General features: G+C 38.3%; 1 protein-coding gene across 4 annotated transcripts in view; it reads right to left on the reverse strand.

The window, feature by feature from the left end:
- Positions 1–14,163, reverse strand: part of mef2ca (myocyte enhancer factor 2ca) — a 37,708-nt gene extending 23,545 nt beyond the window's left edge. For 2 of the 4 annotated variants that reach the window (XM_036594418.1, XM_036594416.1), the window contains exons 1-2: positions 13,919–14,163; positions 11,356–11,477 (exon numbers count right to left, since the gene is read on the reverse strand). The gene's annotated coding sequence lies outside the window, so the exon portion shown is untranslated. Of the gene's footprint in view, positions 1–8,601; positions 8,963–11,355; positions 11,478–13,918 lie in introns of those variants that run through there. The other 2 variants (XM_036594419.1, XM_036594417.1) reach the window with 2 other exon arrangements.
- Positions 14,164–15,926: the final 1,763 nt, after the last annotated feature.

The raw sequence follows: 15,926 nt of genomic DNA on the forward strand, positions 1-15,926 counted from the left end.
ATGCAAATAAGAAAGAGTACTGGGCAGCGAATGTGAGAATTAAACAGTCTTCAAAAAATAATAACAGTTCTACATATTATGGTTTGGAAGAACCAGCAGCGTTCTGCTTCTATAAAAGTATATATATATTCATCAGATCTTTCTAGTGTTGTTTTGACTTGGTCACCAGTGGCAGGTACTAATCACATTTTGACCTTTTATTCCTGCCTCAAGTTGATTCCTAAAAGCCTCAAGATTCAAAGGATTTGTGACAGGAAGCTTGTGAACTTACAGCAACGATGCCACTGTGGAGGAAGTTACAGGAATGTTTTGACAGCAGCTAGGCGTTTGAATTTGAAAGACATATCAACTGATGAAAACCTCAGCAAGTTCAGTTACTCTCTGTCTGCGAACAGAGCTGAACAAACTGGCAATGCTAATAAATACAGTACAATAAAATCTACAGAGTTATGAACAAGGGCAACATACAATGGTGAATAAAAATGTATTCCTTTCAGGATGTTTATTAGGATTTATTTATTAAGAACAGGTTTCATTCCAAGTACATTTGGATCCATTTGTCATGAAATGTTCTCTTAATATAATGCACAGCTGGCATTTACAAGGTCTTCATTTGACACCAGTGACTGTTTTATTAGCTTCATTAGGTGTATTTTTTTTGTGGTAAATATTCAAGTGCATATTTCAGTGGAAACTTTCAATAACCCCACTTCTTTGTCAGATGACATGCTGCTTGTGCACCTTCGCTAAAACCCTTCACAGCTTCAACTGAGCAGTGCTTAAAGTAACTCTAAGCTGCTGGGTGGGTCCTTTAATCCATTAAACGTGGACTTAAAATCATTTGTTTTAGCTAATGCTCTGGTGTGCAACACATTCATGATTTTCCAGCTGAGCCCACTAAACCATAAATAATTTGACTGTTAGCCAAATTTTAGCTAGTGCTTTTTGGTTAAAGGCTAAATTAGGCATTTACATAGACAGTTCAGCTCCTATTCAACTAAAAGAAGGAATAATAAGAATCACCTATTACTGAGTCATTTGAGATTTTATTTTACAGTGGTGCTCAGGGTTGTGCTGTAAGCTGTTTCTAGGTACTTACTACGGTACTATAGGTATATACTTTAAGGTACTATAGGTGTAAACTTATATCCCTTTCCTTTTTCAGAGTATATCATAGCATAGAGTACGGGTGTAAAGATTCACAAAATTCAAAATTTGGTTTGATATGATACGGTAGTACCTTGCTTTGTTACATTTTTCAGTACAGCAAAAATAAAGAGTGCTTAATCTATCTTTTGTTAATATGTGAATGTTCCCATTTTTAGTTTATTCGCGCATTTAACATTATAAAAAGTCTAATATTTTATAATAATGCACTAACTACAAGCTAACATGTTAGTTCCAAGCTAACACACACTTAAGAGTAATGTGCTTTTCCTCCCTGCTGTCAATTTGAAGTGATGAGGAAGCAATTTTTTCTACCCTGAGAGGTTTCTTCTGTTTAATTTTCATTATACTTCACGAAATATCATTAGTATTACACTGCTTTATTTGCTCCAGTATGTTGAATTGAGAGGGATATACAGGCGTCATGATTAACTGATTAAACAAACACACACACACACACACGCACACATACACACACACATTTTCTAAACCCTTTATTGTTCTGGGTTGCAGGGGTGCTGGAGCCTATCCCAGCGGTCACTGGGCAGAAAGTAGGATACACCCTGGACAGGTCGCCAGTTCATCGCAGGACAGACACAGAGACATATACATTCACACACATTCATACCTAGGGGCAACTTAACGCATCCAACTGGCCTGACTGCAGACGCGTTGTCACCACGCACACACAGGGAGAACACGCAAACTCCACACAGAAAGGACCCTGGTCGCCCGGCTGGGAATCGAACCTAGGCCCTTCTTGCTGTGAGGCGACAGCGCTACCTTCTTGATAATTTAGCAATAATTAGTTGGTATGATTTGCATGATGATTATGCATATTTGTATTCACCTGCTGGTCTCTTTTACAGTAAGACAAAGACCCTAATAGACACAACTATTAATAAGCATTTAAAGTAGCAAGATTTAAATGTGTCAGAGCCTAATGGCACAAGAGCTGGGAGGTCTTAAAGATTTGTATGTTTACCCATGTTACAGATTTAAAAGCAGAGGGAAATGAGTGAGAAACCCCACAGAAAGGCTCCACAGAGAACTATGTGGGTCAGTGCATAACAAAGCAATAGTCCACCCAATGTTATCAGTAATAAATGAAAATTAGGAAATTTAGCAATGCTGTGAAATTAACAATTTGGTCATTTTGTTAATTAGCTCCTTAGCTCCTAACATCAGGAAGGGAAAGGGTTCTCAAGATGTTGTGAGAAGCACCATAGTGTCATAGAAGTAAGATAGTGGCAAGACAACACTTAGCTAGCACTGAGCTTGTCTCCTGAGCAAAGCCATTAAGCCTCAGATAACTCTCAATGCGGCTTGAGCAGAGACCTCATCAGCACCTCATTATAAACCCGCTTTGAGGAAAAGAAACAGCAGAGGTATTCTTGACCACCATTCTCGAAATTAGATCATATGCATTACAAAATAGCCATCCAAAGTAATTGATTACACTGAATTTTGGAAAGTTTTTAAGCAACAAATTCATAACATAAGCATTCTACAGTGCCCAGTTTAATTTAAGGAAGATCATAAAGTCAGAAGAGACAGTGAAGAGACAGGCAATGACATTATTTGCTCAAGTCTGCCAACACCTTTGAGACTGAGGCATATAACCTCATTAACACCATCTTTCAGGGCATTTGAAGCACTAAGGAGCCTTGCCAGGTTGAAGAGGAACTTGTCAGTGCTTGCTGGATCACATTGTCAGTGCTCTTGGCAGACCCCAGAGTTGCCAGACGGCTGACTATGTCTCAAAGAAGGAAGTGTCTCTTCGTGCACAACACCCAGCAACTCACACAGATGGACAAAACGACAGGAAACCTTTGCAGAGATGCTCTTGGAAGGATGTGACATCATAGAGGAAAGACAATAAAAAAGTCCAAAAGGTGCTTCCTCTCACCAACTGCTCCAAACTACAGAAAAATTAGATAAGGCACCCACAAAAATGAGTATGAATAGCCACAAATCAATAGCCGGTAATACAGACACCCCAAAGTTATCTTCAAATGAAGAGGACCAAGGCTAGGTTTACTGAAGCATACTTCCTTAAAGTCTGCTTCAAATTTTGTGTCACATAACATTTTGTGATTGAAACACGTGTCAACACAGCTTAAAAATAATGACACTGTGTGGACACTGTGTGAACATGTAAAAGTCCAGACAAACCACACTTCTCTTTAAATATTATTTCTGAATAACACATTTGAGGTGTAACCATATTCAGTTTTGTACCATTGCTGCAAAGGATGTCCTTTCAGAAGATAAGTGACTATGTTTCTTCTTTAATGTAAAATGTTTCTTTTCAGATGACTTTCACAACTTGCTTTCAATCAACATCTCTTAACCATCTCCTCAAAATGTGATTTTTCAGCCTTTATTTCAGTCTTTGCCAGTGCTGGTCTCCAAAAGATTTGACCTGGATCTTGGCTTAAATCAGCTGTTGCAGACCAACAAAGTTTTTTGCCAAACAACTACAAAAGATATTCTAATTCTTGTCTTTTTCTTATCTCTATTACTTCGCTTTTTTCATGGTGAGGACATTAAGATCTCTATGTTGTCTGTCTAGGGAGAAAGCTACAGCTCACAGCAGTGACAGCCAAATGTCTGTATCAATCAGAGCCGGAATGGGGACAAGCCACTCTCCACCCCACCCTTTCTGCTCTCCTCGAAACTTCCCAAGGACAGACAGGAGATGGGAAAGTATCTGACTTCTCACACAGAGTGAAATCACGCAAGCTGTAGATGGTGACCATTCTGCAGACGAAGCCCAGCTCCTGCTTCGTTCCTATGCCCTGACCCTGCCATTTGTCTCAGTGAACTGTGGAGAGTTATTACATAGCATAACCATGAAGCTGGCTGCTTAGAAGTGACTTTGCAGGGCCTTAGTTATTCCCATAGACTAAATGTAACTAACTTACTGTGTACTGAAGCATACAAACTCATTAACATATGACTGTTCCCTCAAACTGTTAGCACATTTTGTGTACCAAATTACTTCTCTACTCTGCAAGATGAATCAAGTGATGCTTTAGATTTTGCCTCAGACTAATGCTAGACTTTTAATGCCTTAATTACAGATCATCAATTTGTCACATTACACTTCAACAATGACAACAGCTCTTTGATATTATTCCTGCACATTCAACTTCTCACATCTTTTCATTGGAGACTGTTTCATACTTTGGCACGGTGCGGTTTTGGGTACTAATTTGCATAGCTTCCTTTTGCTGTAGAGATGTGTGTCACAGCTGCGATCTCACTGTGTGGGCTGTTTATGCACTCCACCACTAACCAGTGCACTCTGCCAACTGACACTCTGCGGCCCCATCCAAAGCCACATGCAAAGATACCATCTCTCTTCTCTGTGATCATTTTAGTTGCAGTCAAATAATGATCCGGCATGCGTACATAGCACGTGCTGCAAGCTTGGATACTAGCAAATGAATGCAAAACACATCAGATTATTTTGCTATTACATAGTGTTAATTTTCTACCTCTGCTTTATCTCACTGCAGCATGTGAAGCTAGCAGGAGGGTTATATCTTCAATGTACTAAACTGTTTCTTACAGTGAGACAGAGCAGTAGAATAATTTAAAATATGCATTATTATCATGTAAATGGACAACTGATTATTGAAGATTCATTAAAAATGTACATTTTCATCAACCATAGACAAACCTACTTAGCTCACATAATCAGCCCTAGACTCACCTATTTAGAATGTGGAAGTAAATCCACTGCTGTTCTTAGCTCATGGATTTGATTGACACCTTTTCTTGTCAGGATGGTGATGGGTAACAGATTGACCTGATGGTTTGCTAGTATACAGCTCACAAAGGGCACTACTCTTCTGCCTCTATACTCTTATCCCAGCTAGCACCTGGAGGTGTGTAGGACACAGAGTAGAGCAGGGCGTTCCTTCTTTTTTTGGGTGGGGGTGGGGGGTGTGGGGGAGGGTGTAAGGGGACTGGCCCAAACAAAGCAAGAGATTTTCCCACAAGCAGCCTCTAATCTGGATTGCTTAACTTGCTTAGCTTGTCGTAATTTGAATCTTAAAACAACACAGTCAAAGGTACAGACCAAGATATGGGTTGTGTTTAGAGACAGGAGGAGTTCAACATCTTGTATAGTATAAGATGCTTCTGTATTCTTAATGTGAGTTTTATCCCTAAAGGGATGACAATATCAGGTATCCATCCCTGTGCATCACTATCTTTTACACATTTAAACTGCTAAAATAAAACAATAATCTTTTTGTACTACACTACTTATGGATTCTATAGCATGTCATTTACTCCTTGAAGATATATTCATGAGTGTATGAAATACTGAAATTTAGTCACAACACAATTTTAAACAACTTCATATGGTCGCTAATGAAAGGAATCTATAGTGTCTTTTGTCTTTTACACATCAAATTGCACATTTTTTCCCTTTTAAATGATCTATGCATTTTCCCCCATTTGCTCACAAGTGCCAATTCTCAGTGTAGTATACTATTAAAAAAAAGTATTTCAAAAAACTAGAGCTGGTGGCAACCCTAGCTGCTTCTGAATTTAAGCATTATCTGGATTCTGAAGAAGAGTTTATTAAAGATACATTTGATATGATTATGATACATCCTACAACCAAGCTTCAGAAACAAGGAACTTCCCTCCTAAAACTGTGTTATAGCCAAATAGTTTGTCAGAGACCCCAGCCTACTTTAATCCCAACCATGAAGTGCACTGCCACACTTCTTAGAAGTGTTCTTACCAGTAGAGATCACTTCATCTACTGTATGCTGTGTTTACATAAACTACCATGAAGCTTACAGATGCAAAGGGGAAACAGTTCATTTGAACTGTAAACTGACATTTGGGAATCGTCTGAGGAATTGTTGCTTTAGCCATTAGAATAAAAATGGTCATGATTCAGACAATGAACAAACAGACCTCAAATCTTAGGCAGACTAAACTGTCACCAAACATGGATTTCAAATCTACAATTTGCAGACTGTACAACACTCACATCCTTGGGCTGGATCGCAAACTGTGTTTTTATGTACCCTACACTTGGAGCTAAACTTAAACTCTGCCCTTGCAGATGCATTTTTATGATCATTGTGAAATCCTTCACAAGTAAGTTGTGAAATCAGATAGGCAAAATAAAGTTTAAATCAGCAGGTAGGTTGCCTGACCTCAGCAGGTTATAAATGCACATTTAGGCATGTGAGTGGTACCTGGCCTAAATTCCAACTGCAGAGACTCTCTAAACTCAGCTGCTGGTCTAAACACAACAGTTGGAATATCTTTCGGACAGACAGAAAGTTAAAGCAGCTAATGATGGTCCTCTAAATCTGAAGGTTGAGGCCTTTGCCTAAAGTGCTTGCTCTCTGTAACTGCATCTTTTCACCTTAAAGTCACAAAGTGATTTGAGATCACCTCACTCCAAACTATGGGCACATGACCCACTAAAAATATGCTCTTTAATGGATGTCTTGGGCAGAGGGAGCATGCTGATTAACGCTACATAAGGCCGTCATATAAAGAGCTCTCTGTGTGTGAAGCCTCCTCACTGGACCGGTATAATGGGCTGAATTGAGCGTTTTACACCAGTGACAAAGATAGATTACAGTTAATATCTGAGGGGGGGCTTGGGCAATATTACTCTGTGAGCTTTGCAAAATGAACTGTTTTCAGGAAAGATCAGCAAATCCCTAAACCAGGACAGATCATGTTTCATCTGCTCATTTACATAGGGATAAATATGAGGTTAAATGTGCATAAAGTAAATATTGATGGATACACGCTCTCACTTTCCTTTCCCCTAAGTACCGTAGGGGATATATACATGATATCTGAGGAAAGTGTACACTCTTTTTTCCTTATTTGATGAGGAAAGTAGGCCACTTCAAGGCAATGGGCAACAGCATAAAAACCCATTATCATAACTTTTGCAAGGTATTGAAACTTTGATGACTTATTTGCATGAGTAACTTTAGCTCATTTCTGAATATTAGCATTTAATAGGCTTTAATTCCATCTTTGTTCAGCCAATCTGATCACTCCAGTTGTCTTATGAGTGATAACAGTGCGATTTCTGTCATTCTGCTGCGAATGTTTCAGAAGCTAATGGTAAAATTTAACGTATGCCATGGTGGTCCAACCATCTTTTAGACCACCCAGCAGGATGCCCTGCACATGTCTGACAGACATCAAAATCTCCTGTTTTGAATTACTCTAATAATATTAATTTTGGCCTCTGCGAGTTAATTTATTTAATCAAATATGTCAATTCAACAGAGGTAATTTTACTGTGCAAGTAGAAATGTGCTGCAGTATCTCAAAGTATTACATAGCATTACAGTGAAATCATTATGATTAATTCATGTAATATTTTTAAATGGAATAATCACAATATTATTATGTAACACAGCTATAGATATGTTACAAAAAGGGCTCTGTAAATGATCTACAATTTTCTGAGCATCAGTATATCAGCATAAGTAATAGTAGTGGGCTTATTATACAATTCACAATGGTTTAATTAGATTAGTTTCTGCTTATTTGTAACTTATTTAATTAAGACTGAACAAGAAATATTCTGTCATTTTCCTGCCCATAGGAAATGTTTTGTGTGCATATGTTAATGGGAACAACAAGTGAATACAAGCATGGCTGATCTGACACAAGCATGCATAATGTAAAACTTAAAAATGTCTAGTGATATTAGTTTCATCAACTACCTAACGGCAAAAGTTCAATGCAATACAAAATTGTAAAGATGCTTTTTTAAGCAAAACTTAAGACATACATTTTCCACTTCAGAGTGTTTATGCTATCTTAAAAATACCTATCATTAACTGCACAGCCACTCAACAAACTTGTCCAAGACTTTTTGCAACTTTCTATGTAAGTTTCTGGTTTTCCTGTAGTTTCTTGCAGTTAGGCACTAAAGGGGCTAAAACATGTTCAATAATGTGGAAATCTGTTTTTTACGTATCAGTAACACGTATCAGTAACAGTTTTGCAGATGTCTTCCTAGTTTTTTTACTTACATTTAAATTAATATCTATCTTGTAACACGAATAGCTCTCTTAATACATTACCTTAAGTTTTTTCTTACTCTATACCTCCATTCCAAATATAATCACCAACCCAAAAAGCGTCATCATTAGCTACTGAACTCAAATTCTACTTTCTACTACTAAATTCTACTACTCAAATATCAGTCTCACCCTGAGTGGTCTTACAGATTGCCCCAACGTGGAGACATTCATCTTACTACAAACAGCATTTACGGGATATAAAACATCTACAGCTAGTTTAGCTACCAAAAATATTAGTAAACTGGACCCCTTATATAATATTAAACCGGCGATATCTTAGTATCGAGCATTAGCATGGCAGAACGTTGCCTAAAGCAGAATACAATTTACTTACACTGTTAGACATGAGGATGACTACTGGAAAGAGTGACGGCGACCACTGGTGTTTTGGTCAGTCAGGTCCAGCTAAAGTAGCAGTCCACAGGACCACGCGAGTGCTGCGAGTACAATAAGCTCTCTCTGAACGCGAAGCAGCAGGAGATCACTTCAGCAGCGGCCGTAAATCAAGAGCATGATCACATAACTCCTCGTATTTCAGCGGTGTTTAGGCGCAACTACGAAGTGTCAACATCTAAAAGTGCTCAAAGATCCTTGTGTTTCTCTGGAAAGACTTCAGAAGAGTGCTCCGCGCGCTCCTGCTGCACTTAGATCCCAGTGTGGGACTCCTCTCTACACTTCACTGGCACGAAGCACAACACGACTTCGTCACGCACTGGGCGCGCGCAGTGTTGGGGGTGGGGGTGGGGGGGGTCGCTGTAAAAAGGGGCGGACTCAGTTCTCAGTGTACACTACACAGATGAAAACTGGCGATCAGTTGCCTCAAAGTTAGATTGAGTGTCGTTTTACTACGTTCGCCTTGCGTTAGCATCAAGTATATTTCAAATAAAAAAGTAAAACATAAATCAGTGAAATATTTATGTATTTAGAAAATAAATTTATTAAACAATAATATGCTTATTATTAGGCCACAATTACCATCCATTGCTTGCTTCAGCTAATCAGACCCTTATTAAAGTAACCAGGTGTGCTGCTAATGAATTTTAACGAATCCGTGCAATGGCTGGAATGCGCTTAGAAGGAACCAAACCTGTGTCGTACCTATCTGTATTCTTCTGACGGAGATATTACTAATTTTTTTAAAACAAAAACATGTTTTGCTGCGTTTATGATTATATGTATTTATTCTAATTGTATATATTTTATTATTTTTATATAGTGCAGAAAACAACAATGTCAACACTCTCTCTCTTTCTCTCCCTCTCTCTCTCTCTTTCTTTCTCTCTCTCTCTCTCTCTCTCTCTCTCTCTCTCTCTCTCTCTTTCTCTCTCTCTCTCTCACACACACACACACACACACACACACACACATATATATACACCCCATTTACAAAAAAGTTGGGACACTGTGCAAAATATATATATTAAAAAAAAAATAATAATGATGTGCAAATCATTAAACCCTATATTTCATTTAAAATAGCACAAAGACAACAAATCAAATGTTGAAACTTTGAAATTGTATTGTTTTTTGAAAAATATACACCCATTTTGAATTTGATGCCAACAACACGTTCCAAAAAAGTTGGGACGGGGTCATGTTTATCACTGTGTTTCATCACCTTTTCTTTTATCATCACTCTGTAAGTGTTTGGGAACTGAGGAGACCAATTGCTGTAGTTTTGAAAGTGAAATGTTTTGTTGTTTGATATAGAAGTTCAGCTGCTCAACAGTTTGGGGTCTCCTTTGTCGTATTTTTCATTTCATAAGGCACTAAATGTTTTCAGTGTTGACAATTCTGGACTGCAGGTAGGCCAGTTTAGCATCAGGACTCTTTTAATATGGAGCCATGCTGAAAAAGATGTCGTCTGGATGGCAGCATATGTTGCCAAAACCTGTATATATTGTTCAGCATTAATGATGCCTTCACAGATGTGCCAGTCATCCATGCCATGTGCACTAATGCACCACTATACCATCATGAATACTGGCTTTTGAACTGTGCACTGATAACAAGCTGAGTGGTCTTTAGCCCGGAGGTCACAATGTTCACAATTTCCAAAAAGAAATTCAAATGTTGATTCGTCGGGCCACAGAACAATTTTTCACTTCTCCTCAGTCCATTTTAAATGAGCTCGGGCCTAGAAAAGGTGGCAGCCTTCCTGGATCCTGTTAATATATGATTTCTTCTTTGCGTTTAAGAGTTTTAATTAGCATTTGTGGATGCAGCGACGAACTGTTATCATAAAGTGTTTTTTTAGAAGTGTTTCTGAGCCCATGCAATGATTTCCACTACAGAATCATGTCTGTTTTTAATGCAGTGCTGCCTGAGGGCCCCCATCACAGCCAGCAAATACTGGTTTTTGGCCTTCTCCCTTGCATACAGAGATTTCTCCAGATACTGTAAATCTTTTAATGTTATCTTGTACCGTTGATAATGAAAAGCAAAAATACTTTGCTATTTTACATTGAGAAACGTTATTCTTGAATTGTTGCACTATTTACTCGCACAGAGTGGTGGACCGCTCCTCATCTTTACTTCTGAAAGACATAGACTCTCTTGGATACTCTTTTTATACCCAATAATGACCTGTTTCCAGTTAATCATCAGGTGTTTTTTAAGCATTATACAACTTTACCAGCCTTTTGTTGCCCCCATCCCAATTTTTTTGGAATGTGTTGTTGGCATCAAATTCAAAATGGGCATATTATATGTTGTCTTTGAAGCATTTTCAATGAAATATAGGGTTTAAATGATTTGCACATCATTGCATTTTGTTTTTATTTACATTTTTCAAAGTGTCCCAACTTTTTAGGAAACAGGGTTGTACATATATATTTGTACACACATAAACACATAGGCTTTGTGTTAATGCAAGAGTTTGGCCACCCTTGGTCAAATTACATTTGGTTGATTTTCTAAGTGAAAATATGTGAACACATCCTCTATAAAGAACACACTCCTGCACATTTTAATGCACAATACACATTTACTGTTTATTTGCTGAATTTAACACACACACACACACACACACACACACACACACACACACATAAATGTAGTAGATAACAGATAATAAGACAGGTCTTACCAACTACTTGCACATATCGTCTTGTCAACAACTCTACTCTCTCATTCCTCTGTTTTTATCTTCAGCGTTTCTGTGTCTCCATAAAGTTGCTGCTTGTGGTATCCAGGCCTTTCTTTTGGCACCTGAGACAACATGTTACATATAAATAATATACATTTTTCCTTTTCTTTAGTAGTTAAATTAATAAATTGAGCATTTTAACATGTGTAAAGTCATGCAGCAGAAGCTGTGTTAAGTGTCAGTGCTGATCAGTGGCAGGTTTGAATATTACACTTTGATGCCTATTCGAAAAAGTCATTCTCTCCTATATCATGTGAACTTGATTATCAGTGGAGATATATATTATCCTAAAGACAAAAGTAAAGTGAAAATGAAATAAGCTTGCTCACAGTTCTACACACTGACAAACACAAACCTTCACCTCCATTGTCTTGCTCCCCTCCCAGCATTAGCACAGACAGTTACACTCACAGAAAGCATGGGCTCTCTCTTAGGAGAATGTTTTTCATTGACAAATTTCATCTGAAGTTGCCAAGTGTGGTGAAGGGTAAAAAAAAAAGTGAACTTTACCAGCATACTGAACCACATCTTTGTGTGTTTTTGAGAAGACTGTATAGCTCTGTGAGATCTTTATGGACTTATATATATTTTATGCCTTTTGTATTTAACATACTTTCATTTCAACACTGAGACACTGACTTGAGGAAAAATATGCAAAAAGACGTTGAGGGATTGTTAGCAGAACAGCCAGATCAGTAGTTGTGGATGGTAGACAAGTAGATGGTAGTAGTGACTTCTGAAATTTTCTCAATCGGCCTGTTGATTTATGAACTTATGCAACCATTCACATAAACAGCATTATAAGTTAAATATGTGAACAGCACTTTTAAATGATTCTGCTGATTTGTAGCTCTTTAGGGAGGTTAGCATGTGCGCAAGTCTTCCCATTTTGGGCCATATTACTCCATGATGTTTGCTTGTAACAAGGAGCTTATTTTAGTTAGATCAACTGGAGCATGACTCCATACTAAATACTGAAAGAAATTAAACTTGTATGTTGTACTCCTGTTTCAGCCAAAGACTTACACTATAGAAAAGCCACTTTGAACTGTACAGCATTATGTAGCAAGTTCTTGGCCATTGTTTGGCTAAATGTCGTAAAAACCTGTCAAAAAACTGCACTTTAGCTTGTGGAACTTGTGTAACATACAGTATAACTCAAAATCACTTTATTTCATTTGATCATTTGCAATCAATTACATGGATTTTTTTTCTCTAAATGGAGACAAATGGTGACTTCAATCTATCATTAACAGTAGTGACAATAATGGATTTTTTTGACAATTCTCTTTATGGTCCACACCCAAAATCAGCCACAAAAACATGCAAGAAAACAAGATGTTTTTACTACACAAGAAGGACAAAGAGCTAAAAAAGCATGAAATAAACACTTATGTGCACAGTCACCATGATTCATGGCCTACTTTATAATATAACATTTTCAGCATACAACAGAGCATTTTATTTCATTTAAGCATAAGCATTCTGGTCATGACAACTAAATGTGAGGTTTCAAAATATGTTTCTTAAGCTAAAAACCCTCACACAACAAGTACTGATCACTCTAGTTCTGGAACTATAAACTGGGTCAACACTCTTCAGATCAGTCTATAAACACTGATTCAACTTTTGAGTGCAATTCATTATAAGGGGGTACAGAAAAGAAAGCAAGCCAATGTCACCGTCCACTGACAGGACCAGTCATGAAAACACACAAACAAAAGTTCACAAGTTGTTGATGTATGATGTGAGCTCGAAAAAAAGACACGACACATCTTTTGTTTTGAAACTGATGCTGAAAAAGGAGAAGGCTGCTGTGGTTGTGGCCAGGCACGGGCTGTTTTGTGGGCTTTCTAAAATGCCCTTGATACGTCTTTGATTCTCTCTGCCACTCCTGATTGATTTCTTGCAGCTGTGGCCTCCGTAGTCACAAGGCAAGACAGCAGTGGAGAGGAGAGCTCAAGCAGTCAGCTGATTTAGCTTGAAGTGCAGCAGAGTAGGACATCTCATTTCCTATTTGTTTCATGTTCTTTCAACATGTAGTGACCTTTTTATCTCAGTGTAGCCATTAAAATCAACCAATTGCACACATATTAAATGTATAATGTGGAAGTGAAAAGAAAGCATACTTATATATTTGTGTCCACAAGTTGGCTATCAATACAGGATTGAACCATCTGACTTTACTTGGCTATGTACTTAACTTGAACTCTAACAATATTTTTTCATTGGTGTACCCTAAACAACTATGACAATATTAGCCAGTGATGACACGTACCCTGTTTCAGGACAAACATATCTCTTCACCAAGCCAAAACATGTGCCTCGTCTCTAAATTTGTATCTTTCTATTTCTATTCTCAGATCTGCATATATCCCAAAGGAGACACAATCACCATGCCACTCAAGCTCACACTCTTTTCTTCTCATCGCAGACATTCTAGGTTTTGCTCATGTCCAGCGCTTTTTCATAGTGAATTCTGACATAATCGCTGAGAACTTACCAGTCCTTTCTGTTTTCTTCCCCAGGAAGCACTACCCTCCAGCACCTGCTGTGGGCCAGCTTATACAAAAATGTTTAAAAAATAATTAATTGAAAAAAAGAACTGAAAGAAAAAAAAAAGAAATAAAGCCAGACCAGCTGGCTTTGAAGAGAAACCCAAAAAATGGGTTGTGTGTAGTTCAGATCTCAGTCCACAATGAAGAGAGATGGCATCTGAGCCCCAACCACACCCAAAAAGGAGACACACACACACACACACACACACCCACACACACACACATACACTTCAGTGTGACCTACAGTGTATGCTTGATCATTCAGTGCAAGTGTCTGACAGAGCCTCGCTCACCTGCTGCTGTCAATCTATGATATATTTAGATGCAAAAGTATCACTGACATGTAGGCTTTTGTCGGCCTTGGCCCGAGTGCCCAGGATTACTGTCCCTTCAAGCAGATACTGATGCTAGCTGTAAATGTGGGACAAATTAAATTGGTAATAGAAACAGAGCAACATAACATAGGTGTATTAGTAGAGGCATCACATGATGAGTTTAGAAAATAACCCAGCTGCTAAAAAAACTGTTTTTCTGACTTAGCAAATTGTCATGTCATCAGTCTCAATGAGAAAGCATTTCTATCACCCTCTCAAAAGAATGCCTCCATTCACCATGTACACCATGCCTGCTTTTCAAACGTAACCTCAGACCAGATTTTCCAAGTACACATCCTTTTTTCAATTTTAGAATTTTGCACTAACAATAAACTGATTTTATTTATGAAAAGACCAAACTTTCTTCATTCATCTCAAGGCTTCATCAAGTTTTTGACGTTAGAATAAAAAAATTGCTTTATTTGGAAAGTTGATCTAAGTACAACTTGGGCAATCTTAGCCATGGTCTAGATATGTAATGGTGAGCAAGAGGCAGGAGACATTCAGTCACATGACTGTTATGGATCATGTCCCTGGCTTGTATGTGATAAAGGGAGAACCCTGCTGGTCTGTCCAGGCATGCATGTTGACCAGCCCAGAGACATGCTGCACATCCAAGTGAAACCAAAGATAACAAACATTTACCTATACTGTGACTGCTTCAACATGGATGGGCATGGGTATAAATGTTCTGCAAAGCTTTTGGGAAATGACACTTTCTGAGTCATGAGATATGTTATGTTATGTTTTGACAGTGCTGACCTCTCGACATTGTTGACCACGTCATAAAACTTTGCTTTACTGGAATGACTCAAACCAGAGGAAAAAGTACCTGAATGAGGATGAATTGATGCACTGTTAACTCAAGGAATAACTGAGATTGGCCATCAAACATTAGAAACTGCTGGACATGCTAAACACTAAGAGAGGGTCGTTCGATACAGAAGGGTCATTACTTCGATACTGATGTTTACTTTTGAGAATCAACTCTTACATAAAAAAATGAATACCAAGTGTTTTCTTTAACAATAATCTGAATGAATACTTCTATGTCATATCCAAATGTATGCATTTTGTTATGGAATTCAAGTCAAGTCAAGTCAAATTTATTTGTATAGCACTTTTTACAACTGATGTTGTCACAAAGCAGCTTCACAGAAATCCATTAAAGACAAAGTTTTAACATGAAATGTAATTCCTCCAGGTGAGCAAGCCAGGGCCGACAGTGGCAAGGAAAAACTCCCTCAGAGCTGGGGAAGAAACCTTGGGAGGAACCAAGGCTCACAAGGGGGGACCCATCCTCCTCTGGTCAAACTACCTACAAAATTATTATACTACTAATATTAATAGTAGTAGTAGTAGTAGTAGTAGTTAGGGTGGGCAGCTAGTCCAAAGCAAGTGGCAGTAGCTGGGCAAGTGGCGGTGACTGGGGCATGGGCAACTAGTCTGAAGCGGGTAGCAGGAGAGCTCGACAGACAATCATCCATCAGTGTCCAGCCGGACAGGTGGGCAGTCATTTACTCGGAAAAATGTGGGGAGATGGAATTAGTTTTGTTCTGTTTGGCTGTGTGTAAAACAG

Source organism: Colossoma macropomum, unplaced genomic scaffold (assembly GCF_904425465.1).
Source record: "Colossoma macropomum unplaced genomic scaffold, Colossoma_macropomum, whole genome shotgun sequence".
Classification (NCBI taxonomy): domain Eukaryota; kingdom Metazoa; phylum Chordata; class Actinopteri; order Characiformes; family Serrasalmidae; genus Colossoma; species Colossoma macropomum.